This window comes from Salvelinus namaycush, chromosome 27 (genome assembly GCF_016432855.1).
Source record: "Salvelinus namaycush isolate Seneca chromosome 27, SaNama_1.0, whole genome shotgun sequence".
NCBI lineage: Eukaryota > Metazoa > Chordata > Actinopteri > Salmoniformes > Salmonidae > Salvelinus > Salvelinus namaycush.
The window spans coordinates 27,292,271-27,307,799 of NC_052333.1; the positions used below are offsets into that span (position 1 = coordinate 27,292,271).

At 40.2% G+C, this 15,529-nt stretch overlaps 1 pseudogene; it reads right to left on the reverse strand.

Annotated features, from left to right (window-relative positions):
- Positions 1-290: 290 nt before the first annotated feature.
- LOC120022315 lies at positions 291-15,309 on the reverse strand (annotated as a pseudogene).
- Positions 15,310-15,529: the final 220 nt, after the last annotated feature.

The following is a 15,529-nucleotide window of genomic DNA, read 5'->3' on the forward strand; positions in this document are numbered from 1 at the left end:
ACTTTTGAATGTCAAGTAGAGAAGAAAGTCTTGCCCCATAACTGGTTGATCACCCCTGCAAGAGCTGTAACCTGGACAACAATGGAAAACTCTGTGGGTGGGGGATGGGAAAGGTCCTATTAGAGTTCACTTTGACTTCATATTGAAGGGGAATACCTCAAAATTCTCCGTAACTCCATTTAGAATTGGCACTTTGTTGCCTCAGTTTCTTGTTAAAGGTAAATTCCACCCTTTTCAACATCAAATTCGTAATTTCCAGCACTAATCCAACAGGTTTCTATGTTTTCTACTCAAAAAGATAGATGAAGATAAGTGTTTCTGATGACATCATCCGGAGACACTGACGAGGTGCTTCTGCTGCTGATGCTATCATTCAGCTTCCAGCTCAGCCTCCACTCTGAGGGGAAGCCCATGTTGGTCATGAGAGTGGCCTTCCCCTACTGCAGCTCCGAACTGTAGGGTGACAGGACTGTCAGGGTGGGACAGATCTCACCTAAATTAAGGGAAGTTAGGGCGAGGGGAGTTGACTGATACAACAATAATGATGCAGCAGTTTTACATCTTAACTGTAAATGAAGGGTTTATTCCATCAGTAAGTTTCTGTTCCTCAAACAGTTTATCTTTGTTTCACCTGAAGTCTTTCAGTTTTACCTCTCTTTGAGTAGTTACTGAAGCATAATGACATACTTCACCTTTAGATGACTGAAAATACAGTGGCATGCGAAAGTATTCACCCCCCTGGCATTTTTCCTATTTTGTTGCCTTACAACCTGGAACTAAAATGAATTTTTGGGGGGTTTGTATCATTTGATTTACACCACATTGCCTACCACTTTGAAGATGCAAAATATATTTTTGTGTGAAACAAGCAAGAAATTAGACAAAAAAACAAAACTTGAGCGTGCACAACTATTCACCCCCCAAAGCCACTACTTTGTAGAGCCACCTCTTGCAGCAATTACAGCTGCACGTCTCTTGGGGTATGTCTCTATAAGCTTGGCACATCTAGCCACTGGGATTTTTGCCCGTTCTTCAAGGCAAAACTGCTCCAGATTCTTCAAGTTGGATGGGTACCGCTGGTGTACAGCAATCTTTTAGTCATACCACAGATTCTCAATTGGATTGAGGTCTGGGCTTTAACTAGGCCATTCAAAGACATTTAAATGTTTCCCCTTAAACCACTTGAGTATTGCTTTAGCAGTATGCTTAGGGTCATTGTCCTGCTGGAAGGTGAACCTCTGTCCCAGTCTCAAATCTCTGGAAGAATGAAACAGGTTTCCCTCAAGAATTGCCCTGTATTTAGCACCATCCATCATTCCTTCAATTCTGACCAGTTTCCCAGTCCCACCCGATGAAAAACATCCCCACAGCATGATGCTGCTGCCACCACCATGCTTCACTGTGGGGATGCTGTTCTCGGGGTAATGAGAGGTGTCGGATTTGCGCCAGACATAGAGTTTTCCTTGATAAAAAGCTACATTTTAGTCTCATCTGACCAGAGTACCTTCTTGCATATGTTTGGGGAGTCTCCCACATGCCTTTTGGCGAACACCAAACGTGTTTGCTTATTTTTGTTTTTAAGCAATGGCTTTTTTTCTGGCCACTCCTCCGTAAAGCCCAGCTCTGTGGAGTGTACGGCTTAAAGTGGTCCTATGGACAGATACAGATACACAGATCTCCGCTGTGGGGCTTTGCAGCTCCTTCAGGGTTATCTTTGGTCTCTTTGTTGCCTCTCTGATTAATCTCCTCCTTGCATGGTCCGTAAGTTTTGGTTGGCGGCCCTCTCTTGGCAGGTTTGTTGTGGTGCCATATTCTTTTCATTTTTTAAATAATGGATTTAATGGTGCTCTGTAGGATGTTCAAAGTTTCTGATATTTTTTATAAACCAACCATGATCTGTACTTCTCCACAACTTTTCCCTGACCTGTTTGGAGAGTTCCTTGGTCTTCATAGTGCTGCTTGCTTGGTGGTGCCCCTTGCTTAGTGGTGTTGCAGACACTTGGGCATTTCAGAACGTGTATATATACTGAGATCATGTGACAGATAATGTGACACTTAGATTGCACACAGGTAGACTTTATTCAACTAATTATGTGATTTCTGAAGGTAATTGGTTGCACCAGATCTTATTTAGGGGCTTCATAGCAAAGGGGGTGAATACATATGCACGCACCACTTTTCTGTTTACATTTTTTTTTTATGTCATGTTTTTCATTTCACTTCACCAATTTGGACTATTTTGTGTATGTCCATTACATGACATCCAAATAAAAATCCATTTAAATTACAGGTTGTAATGAAATAAAATAGGAAAAACGCCAAGGGGGTGAATACTTTTGTAAGGCAGTGTACATTCAACTGTCATCAAAACTGAACTACATTTTATTTCTCCCCTTTTGGAATGGGATTTAAATCAGTTTTAAAACGTTTAATTATAAGTTATATTTAACTCAGCAAAAAAATAAACGTCCTCTCACTGTTTAACTGCGTATATTTTCAGCAAACTTAACATCTGTAAATATTTGTATGAACATAACAAGATTCAACAACTGAGACATAAACTGAACAAGTTCCACAGACATGTGACTAACAGATATTGAATAATGTATCTCTGAACAGGGGGGGGGGGGGTAACAGTCAGTATCTGCATTCCTGGTGTAACTCTGGCAGTTGTTGTTGCCATCCTGTACCTGTTCCGCAGATGTGATGTTCGGATGTACCAATCCTGTGCAGGTGTTGTTACACGTGGTCTGCCACTCTGAGGACGATCAGCTGTCCATCCTGTCTCGCTGTAGCGCTGTCTTAGGCATCTCACAGTACAGGCATTGCAATTTATTGCCCTGGCCACATCTGCAGTCCTCATTCCTCCTTGCAGCATGCCTAAGGCACATTCATGCAGATGAGCAGGGACCCTGGGCATCTTTCTTTTGGTGTTTTTCAGTCAGTAGAAAGGCCTCTTTAGTGTCCTAAGTTTTCATAACTGTGACCTTAATCGCCTACCATCTGTAAGCTGTTAGGGTCTTAACGACCGTTCCACAGGTGCATGTTCATTAATTGTTTATGGTTCATTGAACAAGCATGGCAAACAGTGTTAGACCCTTTACAATGAAGATCTGTGAAGTTATTTTGATTTTTACAAATTATATATATATATATGTAAACTTCCGACTTCAACTGTGTGTGTGTGTATATATATATATATATATATATACACACAGTTGAAGTCGGAAGTTTACATACACTTAGGTTGGAGTCATTAAAACTCGTTTTTCAACCACTCCACAAATGTCTTGTTAACAAACTGTAGTTTTTGCAAGTTGGTTAGTACATCTACTTTGTGCATCACACAAATATTTTTCCAACAATTGTTTACATACAGATTATTTCACAAATAATTCACTGTATCACAATTCCAGTGGGTCAGAAGTATACATTCCAGATAATGATGTCATGAGTTTAGAAGCTTCTGATAGGCTAATTTACATAATTTGAGTCAATTGGAGGTGTACCTGTGGATGTATTTCAAGGCCTACCTTCAAACTCAGTGCCTCTTTGCTTGACATCATGAGAAAATCGAAAGAAATTAGACAATATTTCAGAAAAAAAATTGTAGACCTCCACAAGTCTGGTTCATCCTTGGGAGCAATTTCCAAACGCCTGAAAGTACCACGTTCATCTGTACAAACAATAGTACGCAAGTATAAACACCATGGGACCATGCAGCCGTCATACCGCTCAGGAAGGCGATGCGTTCTGTCTCCTAGAGATGAATGTACTTTGGTGCGAAAAGTGCAAATCAATCCCAGAACAACAGCAAAGGACCTTGTGAAGATGTTGGAGGAAACAGGTACAAAAGTATCTATATCCACAGTAAAACGAGTCCTATATCAATATAACCTGAAAGGCCGCTCAGCAAGGAAGAAGCCACAGCTCCAAAACCGCCATTAAAAGCCAGACTACAATTTGCAACTGCACATGGGAACAAAGTTCGTACTTTTTGGAGAAATGTTCTCTGGTCTGATGAAACAAAAATGGCCATATTGACCATAAAGACCATTGTTATGTTTGGAGGAAAAAGGGGGAGGCTTGCAAGCCGAAGAACACCTTCCCAACCGTGAAGCACGGGGGTGGCAGCATCATGTTGTGGGGGTGTTTTGCTGCAGGAGGGACTGGTGCAGTTCACAAAATAGATGGTAACATGAGGAAGGAACAATATGTGGATATATTGAAGCAACATCTCAAGACATCAGTCAGGAAGTTCAAGCTTGGTCGCAAGGGGGTCTTCCAAACGGACAATGACCCCAAGCATACTTCCAAAGTTGTGGCAAAATGGCTTAAGGACAACAAAGTCAAGGTATTGGAGTGGCCATCACAAAGCCCTGACCTCAATCCTATAGAAAATTTGTGGGCAGAACTGAAAAAGCGTGTGCGAGCAAGGGTGCCAACAAACCTGACTCAGTTACACCAGCTCAGTCAGGAGGAATGAGCCAAAATTCACCCAACTTATTATGGACGCTTGTGGAAGGCTACCAGAAACGTTTGACCCAAGTTAAACAATTTAAAGGCAATGCTACCAAATACTAATTGAGTGTATTGTAACTTCTGACCCACTGGGAATGTGATGAAATAAATTAAAGCTGAAATTATTCATTCTCTCTACCATTATTCTGACATTTCACAATCTTAAAACAAAGTGGTGATTCTAACTGACCTACGACAGGGAATTTTTACAAGGATTAAATGTCAGGAATTGTGAAAAACTGAGTTTAAATGTATTTGGCTAAGGTGTATGTAAACCTCCGACTTCTTCAACTGTATAAATATATATACACAGTACAAGTCAAAAGTTTGGAAACACCTACTCATTCCAGGGTTTTTATTTATTTGTAATATTTTCTACATTGTAGAATAATAAGGAAGACATGAAAACTATGAAATAACACATATGAAATCATGTATAACCAAAAAACTATAGAATGCATTTTTTCCCTTGTCTTGTGAGATCATAGATGCATCTGCAAACGCAGAAACTCTTTCAATCAACAAGAAAATTAGAAAAAACACCTTCATGATCGATATTCCAAAAGGTTGAAAGTGTCAAAATGGTCAGAACAAATTATCCAATTAGAAATAAGATGTGGATGATCTTACTTCCTCATCCAGTCTGGTGCCTCCACCAAAAGTCTACCACAGTGATCCAATCTCATTCAGCCGCCGTAAAATCCCCTAACACTATAGAGACACGACTCTCGCTCTTTGAAAAGCTACATTTAGCCAAACCAGTCAGATCTCAACAATAACAGCTCACCGAATGCTGCTTTACAACTGATGCCCTCTGCTGGTATGAAACTCCAGTAGACTGGACACATTCATGTTTGCTGTTGAACTTTCAACATTACAAAAGTGCTATGTTGATATCTGGAACATATTGTATTTTATTATGGAACAATATCGATTCAATGAATATCAGTTCCAACTCACTTGAGCAAATCAAATCATCAACAGGAGCTTACATGTGATACTTCAAGGAGGGAATCCACGTCCTTATGACGTTTTCTGCATAAAGAGATACATCTTGTCTGTATACATATGTTTTTTGTTACGATTTTTAGACAACACATGAAAGATGGTGGTCAAAGACGTTGTTGTCGTGGGTTTCTGTGGTCAGGAAGGACAGCTCTCAGTCATGAAGTGTTCAACTCACAGGGCTGTAAACACTCCCAGAACGATAAAGCATGTGCTGCCAATGCAACATGTCTCTCTATGGAAATATTTGTCCTGGGCAAAGTATGACACTGCCATTAAGAAAAGTTATTTAATCCACTTCCGTGTGTTGTCTGAAAGTTATTGCAAAAACGCATTTATGCTAACACATTCCCTCATTGCTGTATTAAGCTCTAGTTGATGAGTTGATCTATCCAAGTCTTAACTGATGTTACTATATGTGCTATGGTCCCCATAATGAAATAGTATGATTATATGACACAATATGATTTGCTATATTAACTGTTTCATACTGTTGATAGTTCAATGGGGACTGTGAATGTGTCCAATCTTCTGGAGTTCCAGAGTGTACCAGTAGGGGGTATCAGTTCCATGTCTCTGTTATCATTCCCCTCTGTCTGTCTGGAGGTTCTTGTGCAGCCAGTCAATCAGACTTTATCACTGTGGTTGACTTTCGGTGGAGTGACCAAACTGAGTGTTGGCAGTAAGTATTCAGTTCTAGATCTTGACCTCTGATATCAACGTCACAATTCATTTTCTTAACGGTATTACAACTACCTCAAATAGAAAGTCGAAATGTAGGCTCCATTTATTTTTGGAGAATTTGTGTTGCCTTTATTTACCTTTAGAATAGTACACTTAAAAATCAAATGTATATTAAAGATGTAATATATCAAACGGTGCTTATACAGTGCGTTCATTTCAAACACGGTTATTGTTGAACTCAGAGTGGTTTGGCTAAATGTATCTTTTCTAAGAGCTGTGTCTACAGTGAGAGCTTCTTTTTGTATGGCCGCTGAATGACATTGTATCACTGTGGTATACTTTTGGTGGAGGCACTAGGCTGGATCTTGGAAGTACAGTGTATTCAGAAAGTATTTAGACCCCTTGACTTTTTCCACAATTTGTTGTGTTACAGCCTTATTCTAAAATTGATTAAATAGTTTTTTTTTCATCATCAATCTACGCACTAATGAAAAAGCAAACACAGTTTTTATACATTTTTGCAAATGTATAAAAAAACACAAAAAAACATCACATTTACATAAGTATTCAGACACTTTACTCAGTACTTTGTTGAAGCACCTTTGGCAGCGATTACAGCCTCGAGTCTTCTTGGGTATGTCACTACAAGCTTGGCACACCTGTATTTGGGGAGTTTCTCCCATTCTTCTCTGCAGATCCTCTCAAGCGCTGTCAGGTTGGATGGGGAGCATCGCTGCACAGTTATTTTCAGGTCTCTCCAGAGATGTTTGATTGGGTTCAAGTCCGGGCTCTGTCTGGGTCACACAAGGACATTCAGACACTTGTCCCGAAGCCACCCCTGCATTGTCTTGGCTGTGTGCTTAGGGTCGTTGTCCTCTTGGAAGGTGAACCTTCGTCCCCAGTCTGAGGTCCTGAGTGCTCTGGAGCAGGTTTTCATCAAGGATCTCTCTGTACTTTGTTCCGTTCATCTTCCCCTCGATCCTGACTTGTCTTCCAGTCCCTGGCACTGAAAAAGATCCCCACTGCATGATGCTGCCACAATCATGCTTCACCGTAGGGATGGTGCCAGGTTTCTTCCAGACGTGACGCTTGGCATTCAGGCTAAAGAGTTCAATCTTGGTTTCATCAGACCAGAGAATCTTGTTTCTCATGGTCTGAGAGTCCTTTAGATGTCATGTGCTTTTTACTGGGGCGGCAGGGTAGCCTAGTGGTTAGAGCGTTGGGCTAGTAACCGAAAGGTTGCAAGTTCAAATCCCCGAGCTGACAAGGTACAAATCTGTCGTTCTGCCCCTGAACAAGGCAGTTAACCCACTGTTCCTAGGCCGTCATTGAAAATAAGAGTTTGTTCTTAACTGACTTACCTAGTTAAAAAAAAAATATGTAAGTCGCTCTGGATAAGAGCGTCTGCTAAATGACTTAAATGTAAATGTACTGAGGAGTGGCTTCCGTCTGGCCACTCTACCATAAAGGCCTGATTGGTGGAGTGCTGCGGAGATGGTTGTCCTATCTCCACAGAGGAACTCTGGAGCTCTGTCAGAGGGACCATCGTGTTCTTGGTCACCTCCTTGAGGAAGGCCCTTCTCCCCTGATTGCTCAGTTTGGCAGGGTGGCCAGCTCAAGGAAGAGTGTTGGTGTTTCAAAACTTTGTCCATTTAAGAATGATGGAGGCCACTGTGTTCTTGGGGACCTTCAATGCTGCATCATTTTATGGGTACCTTTCCCCAGATCTGTGCCTCGACACAATCCTGTCTCGGAGCTCTATGGACAATTCCTTCAACCTCATGGCTTGGTTTTTGCTCTGACATGAACTGTCAACTGTAAGACTTTATATAGACAGGTGTGTACCTTTCCAAATCATGTCCAATCAATTAAATTTACCACAGGCGGACTCCAATCAAGTTGTAGAAACATCTCAAGGATGATCAATGGAAACAGAATGCACCTGAGCTCAATTTCAAGTCTCATAGCAAACGGTCTGAATACTTATGTACTTCTTGCGAATATAGGGGGTGCTGTTTCGACTTAGCATAAATCAGGCTCCAGATTAAACGGCTTCCTACTCAATTCTTGCTCGTACAATATGCATATTATTATTATTATTGGATAGAAAACACTCTCTAGTTTCTATAGCCGTTGGAATTTTGTCTCTGAGTGAAACAGAACTCCTTCTACAGCACTTTTCATGACAGGGAGTGAGATTTCAGACATCTTGGCCCCTGTTCCCAGGTCGGTTGTAAAGTCCCTGTAAATGCTATGGAGAAACACACACTGCCTACGTCTTCCTCTGGATGTCAGTACGTGGTGACGCTTTGAATGGAGTCGATTGCGCAATCAGGGCCTCTATAAAACACCAAAGACCGGAAGTAGCTTTCTTTTCCTGCCCGCGCCTGACGCACGATGGACATCGGACTTGCCTCCTTCCAAGCTGTTGTTTAGCCAGTAATATTTCTCCGGTCATGTTTTTACTCGTTATAGGTGTTAAAAACATCATAAGGTAGTTAATTTGAACCGTTTTATAGCAATTTATATCCGTTTAGGGCGATTTTATGGTATTTCTGTGTAATGCACTTTGAAGCGCTGGGCACTTTTCGAGTGCATGGTGAACGTTAGTGGCCATTTCGACCGGACAAGAGGAGATCTTTCGACCAAAAGACGATTAGACCGGAGAAAGGATTCATTGCCCAAGATTCTGATGGAAGAACAGCTCATAGTAAGAACTATTTATTATGATAAATCGTGTTTCTGTCGAAAAATGTTAAACGCTTATGCCGCCATTTTGTTTGGTATAGCTTCGCTTGGCGCAACCTGTATTGAAAAGTAAGGATAATTTAAAAAATGTAATTCAGCGATTGCATTAAGAATTAAATTGTCTATCAATCGCTGTCCACCCTGTATTTTTTAGTCAAGTTTATGAGTATTTATGTATAAGACTAGATCACTGTCTAATATGGTGCCCGACATTTTCTGACCAGCTGGGCTACTTTTCTCATTGTCTAACCATGATTTTGGTGGCTAAATATGCACATTTTCGAACAAACTCTATATGTATGTTGTAATATGATGTTACAGGAGTGTCATCTGAAGAATTCTGAGAAGGTTAGTGAAAAAATTAATACATTTTGGTGGTGATAATGCTATCGCTCTTTTTGCCGTGAATCAATGCTGGGGTAATGTTTGCACATGTGCTATGGTAATATAACGATTTATTGTGTTTTCGCTGTAAGACACTTAGAAAATCTGAAATATTGTCTGGATTCACAGGATCTGTGTCTTTCAATTAGTGTACGCTGTGTATTTTTAAGAAATGTTTTATGATTAGTAATTAGGTAATACACGTTGCTCTCTGTATTTTTTCTAGTCGAGTTGTGATGGTGGGTGCAATTGTAAACTATGATTTATACCTGAAATATGCACATTTTTCTAACAAAACCTATCCTATACAATAAATATGTTATCAGACTGTCATCTGATGAGGTTTTTTCTTGGTTAGTGGCTATCAATATCTTTATTTGGCCGAATTGGTGATAGCTACTGATGCAGTAAGAAAATGGTGGAGTAAGAAAATTGTTGTCTTTTGCTAACAGTGGTTAGCTAATAGATTTACATATTGTGTCTTCCCTGTAAAACATTTTACAAATCAGAGATGATGGCTTGAATCACAAGATCTGTATCTTTCATTTGGTGTCTTGGACTTGTGATTTCATGAACATTTTATTTTATGATATCCCTGTAACTTTAGGCTAGGCTATGCTAGTCAGCTTTTGTGTTGGGGGGGATCCCGGATCCGGGTTAGGGAGGCGTTAGAGGTTATGTAAGCAAGGTATTTCTGTTTTTAATATTTAATACATTTGCTGAATATCTAAAAACCTGTCTTCTAGGTGACGTTCGCCCAATCCTGACAGTCCTGCCCCCCTCCAGTGTGGAGCTGCGGCAGGGGAAGGCCACTCTCAAGAGCTCCCGAGTGGCGCAGCGGTCTAAGGCACTGCATCTCATTGCAAGATGTGTCACTACAGTCCCTGGTTCTAATCCAGGCTATATCACATCTGGCCATGATTGGGAGTCCCATAGGGCGGCGCACAATTGGTCCAGCGCCGTCCGGGTTTGGCCTGGGGTAGGCCATTATTGTAAATAAGAATCTGTTCTTAACTGACTTACCTAGATCAATAAAGGTTACATGTGCCTGGCCAACAAATTGTATAGATTCTGTTGATGTTTAAAGCTGTTTGATCTTTTTCAAAAGCCAAAGTCAAACTGCTGCCACTTGACTAGAGAACAGCATCATCCACATAAAAATGTACATCAGCTGTCTCAATATGTCTCCCAGTGTTGTTGATATAGATAATAAACAACAGAGGACCTCAAATTGATCCTTGAGGCACACCCGAGCACAACTCTACAGTGTCTGACTTACAACCATCTGCCTTAACACACTGGGTTTGATTTGACAGGTAGCACAGACCACTCAAGAGCATGACCAGTAATCCCAACACACTTAAATCTCTGCACCAAGACAGTATGGTCCACAGTGTCAAACGCCTTTGACAAGTGTAGGAATACAAATACGCAACGCAGCTTCCTATCCAGGGCACAGTGAACATCATTCAAAACCTTCAAATTTGCTGTGACAGTGCTGTGGCCAGACCTGAAACCTGATTGCACACCACTCAAAACATTGTTTTCCTGGAGATAGGCCTTAAGCTGCTTATTGACTAGGGACTCCAATACCTTTGCCCGAATAGACAATTTAGATATGGGCCGATAGTTATTCAGTAAAGTGGGATCACATCATTTCAAAAGAAGTAGGACAAATGATGATTTCTCACAATCTGGAGATTTCATTACATTCTAGAGTGAGGTTCAAGATGCATGTTAAATGAGGGGAGCAGCTAATTGTAGGGGGTCTAGATTATCAGGGCCAGGGGATTTTCTTTTTTTCCAATCAATTGCTTTCAGGGTTCTACGCACCTCTGAGACAGTGCTTGGGAGTGTCAGGTAATTTCACAGGGGCTCATGTTGATCTTTAACCCTATCAAATAATCTGCCTGCATCAAGAAAATGTTGATTAAAAGAGTTCAGAATAGAGGTTCTCTCAGTTACCACCTGTTAGTTAACCATCCGTTGTTTAGAGAGCTGTGCATTTTTTGGGCACTCTTAACCTTTTTTGAAGGATTATTCTGATTATCAGCAGTAGATTTGAGGTAGTGGTCTGCTTTCAGGTTATAGGCACACCCTGAATCTGAAGGCATTTAAAAGCCATACAATCAACTGAGTCAGACCTTCTTGCTTTAGCCTACATAGCAATCCTTATGATTTCAGCTAGTTCATTTGAGAACCAAGAGTTGTCTCTGCCCTTAATTCTGTATTGTTTGAAAGGGGCATGCTTGTTGCACACATCCTGGAAGGCTTTATGGAAGTCATTTGTAAGTCGCTCTGGATAAGAGCGTCTGCTAAATGACTTAAATGTAAAATGTAAATGTAAAGAAAAGCTAATTCAACATCAGGGAGGAATTCAACTCTATTCCAGGCAATGTTAAAAACATAATGTAACAAGCTCTGAGTATCAAACTGCTTCCATTTTCTTTTCATGTTATACGTGGAGATAATGTAGTTTAGGAATTTTACCATCCCTTACACAGGCCACAGCGCAGTAATTAAAAAAATTGTTTTATTTGATTTTTGACCTTTATTTAACTAGGCAAGTAATCACTTATATGATTTGCAAAAACACCAGAAGCATTAAAACGATGTGGAGTGTTAGTTAAAATAAGATCGATCAAAGAGGATTTTAGAGGACACTTTGCATTCAACCTTGTTACATTGTTTACAATCTGAGTAAGAGTGTAGGTATTACATAGATTATTGAGTTGATCAGAGTTGGTTGTCAGCAAATCTAGGTTCAGGTTACCCATAAGCACAAGTTCAGATTTGCCATTCTGTGATAATAATTGAAAAAACACAATCCAGAGAGCCAGCAATAGCAGATGGGGGTCTATAATTACAGGATTCAAGGATGCGCAGAGATTTATATTCAAAGACAGATATTCAAATTGCTTGGGTTCGGTAACAGAAGTCAGAATGGTTGATAAAAACATGTATTTTATGCATACAGCAACACCAACACCCTTAGATTTGCGATCTGACCGAAAAACATTGTGAACATCAATGCCAATGTCTTTGTCAGTGATAGATTTTTTTGAGCTAGGTTTCAGAAAGCATAAATGCATCCGGGGTCTGCGGTTTTTATCCACTCACTGGCCTTTATCATGGTACTAATAATGATGCCATGTGTTCTAAACTCCCTGGTCTTTATCATGGTACTAATACTGAAGCCATGTGCTCTAAACTCACTGTTCTTTATCATGGTACTAATAATGACGCCATGTGCTCTAAACTCCCTGGTCTTTATCATGGTACTAATACTGAAGCCATGTGCTCTAAACTCCCTGGTCTTTATCATGGTACTAATACTGAAGCCATGTGCTCTAAACTCCCTGGTCTTTATCATGGTACTAATAATGACGCCATGTGCTCTAAACTCCCTGGTCTTTATCATGGTACTACTACTGAAGCCATGTGCTCTAAACTCCCTGGTCTTTATCATGGTACTAATACTGAAGCCATGTGCTCTAAACTCCCTGGTCTTTATCATGGTACTAATAATGACGCCATGTGCTCTAAACTCACTGGCCTTTATCATGGTACTAATAATGACGCCATGTGCTCTAAACTCCCTGGTCTTTATCATGGTACTAATACTGAAGCCATGTGCTCTAAACTCCCTGGTCTTTATCATGGTACTAATAATGACGCCATGTGCTCTAAACTCCCTGGTCTTTATCATGGTACTAATACTGAAGCCATGTGCTCTAAACTCACTGGCCTTTATCATGGTACTAATAATGACGCCATGTGCTCTAAACTCCCTGGTCTTTATCATGGTAATAATAATGAAGCCATGTGCTCTAAACTCCCTGGTCTTTATCATGGTACTAATAATGACGCCATGTGCTCTAAACTCCCTGGTCTTTATCATGGTACTAATAATGACGCCATGTGCTCTAAACTCACTGTTCTTTATCATGGTACTAATAATGACGCCATGTGCTCTAAACTCCCTGGTCTTTATCATGGTACTAATAATGACGCCATGTGCTCTAAACTCACTGTTCTTTATCATGGTACTAATACTGAAGCCATGTGCTCTAAACTCCCTGGTCTTTATCATGGTACTAATACTGAAGCCATGTGCTCTAAACTCACTGTTCTTTATCATGGTACTACTACTGAAGCCATGTGCTCTAAACTCACTGTCTTTATCATGGTACTACTACTGAAGCCATGTGCTCTAAACTCACTGGCCTTTATCATGGTACTAATACTGAAGCCATGTGCTCTAAACTCACTGGCCTTTATCATGGTACTAATACTGAAGCCATGTGCTCTAAACTCACTGTTCTTTATCATGGTACTAATACTGAAGCCATGTGCTCTAAACTCACTGTTCTTTATCATGGTACTACTACTGAAGCCATGTGCTGTAAAATCATTGGTCTTTGTGATGTTACCAGAGCCATTTATTTAGAGAGTTAGGACATTGAGGTTTCTGCTAACTCCCTAAATATATGTCTCTGGATGTTACTAATACTGAAGCCATGTGCTCAAAACTCAGTGGAACTCTCTGGGAACAGGTGAACATCTGGCCATGGTACTGCTCTATTCTGGGAGTGTTGCGGTAACCCTGCCCATGTAAATCTGAGTTTCAACCCCACCAGAGCTCACAATCGCTCAGCCTCAAAACTTTCAGGACTGTGGCAGTTGTGTGTCTGACTAAAGAACTGAACATGGGCTGGGGAAGCAGACTTTACACTTTAAAAAAACCTTTCCAAAATGAATCTTCAACTGTCCCCATTGGATAACCTTTTTTGGTTCCATGTAGAACCCTCTGTGTATACAGTATACAGTATGTAAACTACATTTATTTGTGACATATATGTAGAATAATGATATGAAAGTGGTACTTCTTGAATGGAATCGATATGACTGTATTCACTTTCAGAGTTGGGGGGTATAGAATTAGGGCATGAATATTTTGGAAGATGGGTTTGGACAGGTTCAACATTCATTCTGTTGTGTACTGAAACGGGTGCTCCTTATAATAAGAAAATAAATATATGTAAAAATATATATATAAACCTTATCTGAATTTTGTTCAACATGTCCTTTAAAATAAAGCATTTTCTACAGTTCTGTATCATTACTGGTCCCAGTATGTTTACAAAGATTTTTGCAGAATATATTGAGAGATACTGTATGGACAGTATCATAGTCTATAGACAAGTCTAGCCAATAAGCTACATTATTGTATTGTAGAGTCATATTGTGAAGAATTTGTGTTTAGAATACTTTAGAATACAGGAGACTCTGTAGCTCTGCAGCTGTTGAGTCAGAACAATTCCTCTTTAGCTGAAGGAGGTTTTTGTACAATGCTCTAACATTGTGTGAATGGATAGCTGGCACCCTGCTGACAGTAGTAATCTGCTGCATCTTCAGCCAGGACTTCACTGATGGTCAGAGTGTAATGAGTTAATGAACTACCAGATCCACTCCCACTGAAACGACCTGGAATCCCAGACTGACGGTTTGTACCAGAATAAACCAGGAGATTAGGAGCTTCTTCAGATTTCTACAGGTACCACTGGAGATTATTACCAGTACTTGAACTGGCTGTACAGCTGATAGAGACAGACTCTCCTGGACTAACAGACTGAGATTTAGGAGACTGAGTCATTATTATATCTGCTGATGAGTCTGAAAAATAAAACATAAGTGAAGAAGAAATGATTAATAAGGTTATCACAACAAATAGACATTGCAAATATTCCACATTCTATCATGAAACATGATAAAACCAGATGATTCATTTAAACCAGATGAGTTAAAACCAGATGATTTGTTTTTATTATTATCTTCAATATTCACAAATTAAGTTTAATTCTGAAGCCAAATCAGCCAAATCATGAATCCAAGTTGGTCAAAATGTCTCTCACCCTGAACAAGGAGCCCCAGTGTCCACAGCAGTAGAATCAGTGACATCATCATTGTGCTGCTTGTCAGTGGATCTGAAAGGAGTGAACAGTCACTGATCATCACTGGGGTTTTAAAAGTATGTGGAGCATTGAGGCAGGACAGCTATGCTATGTATTTTATGCAAATACACGCACCGCGCACGCGCACACACACAGAATGAAGTCAGCGGTTTCCAAAGGTAGGCCTACTGTATATCACATTTGAGAATACTGAAATCATAAACCACATATTG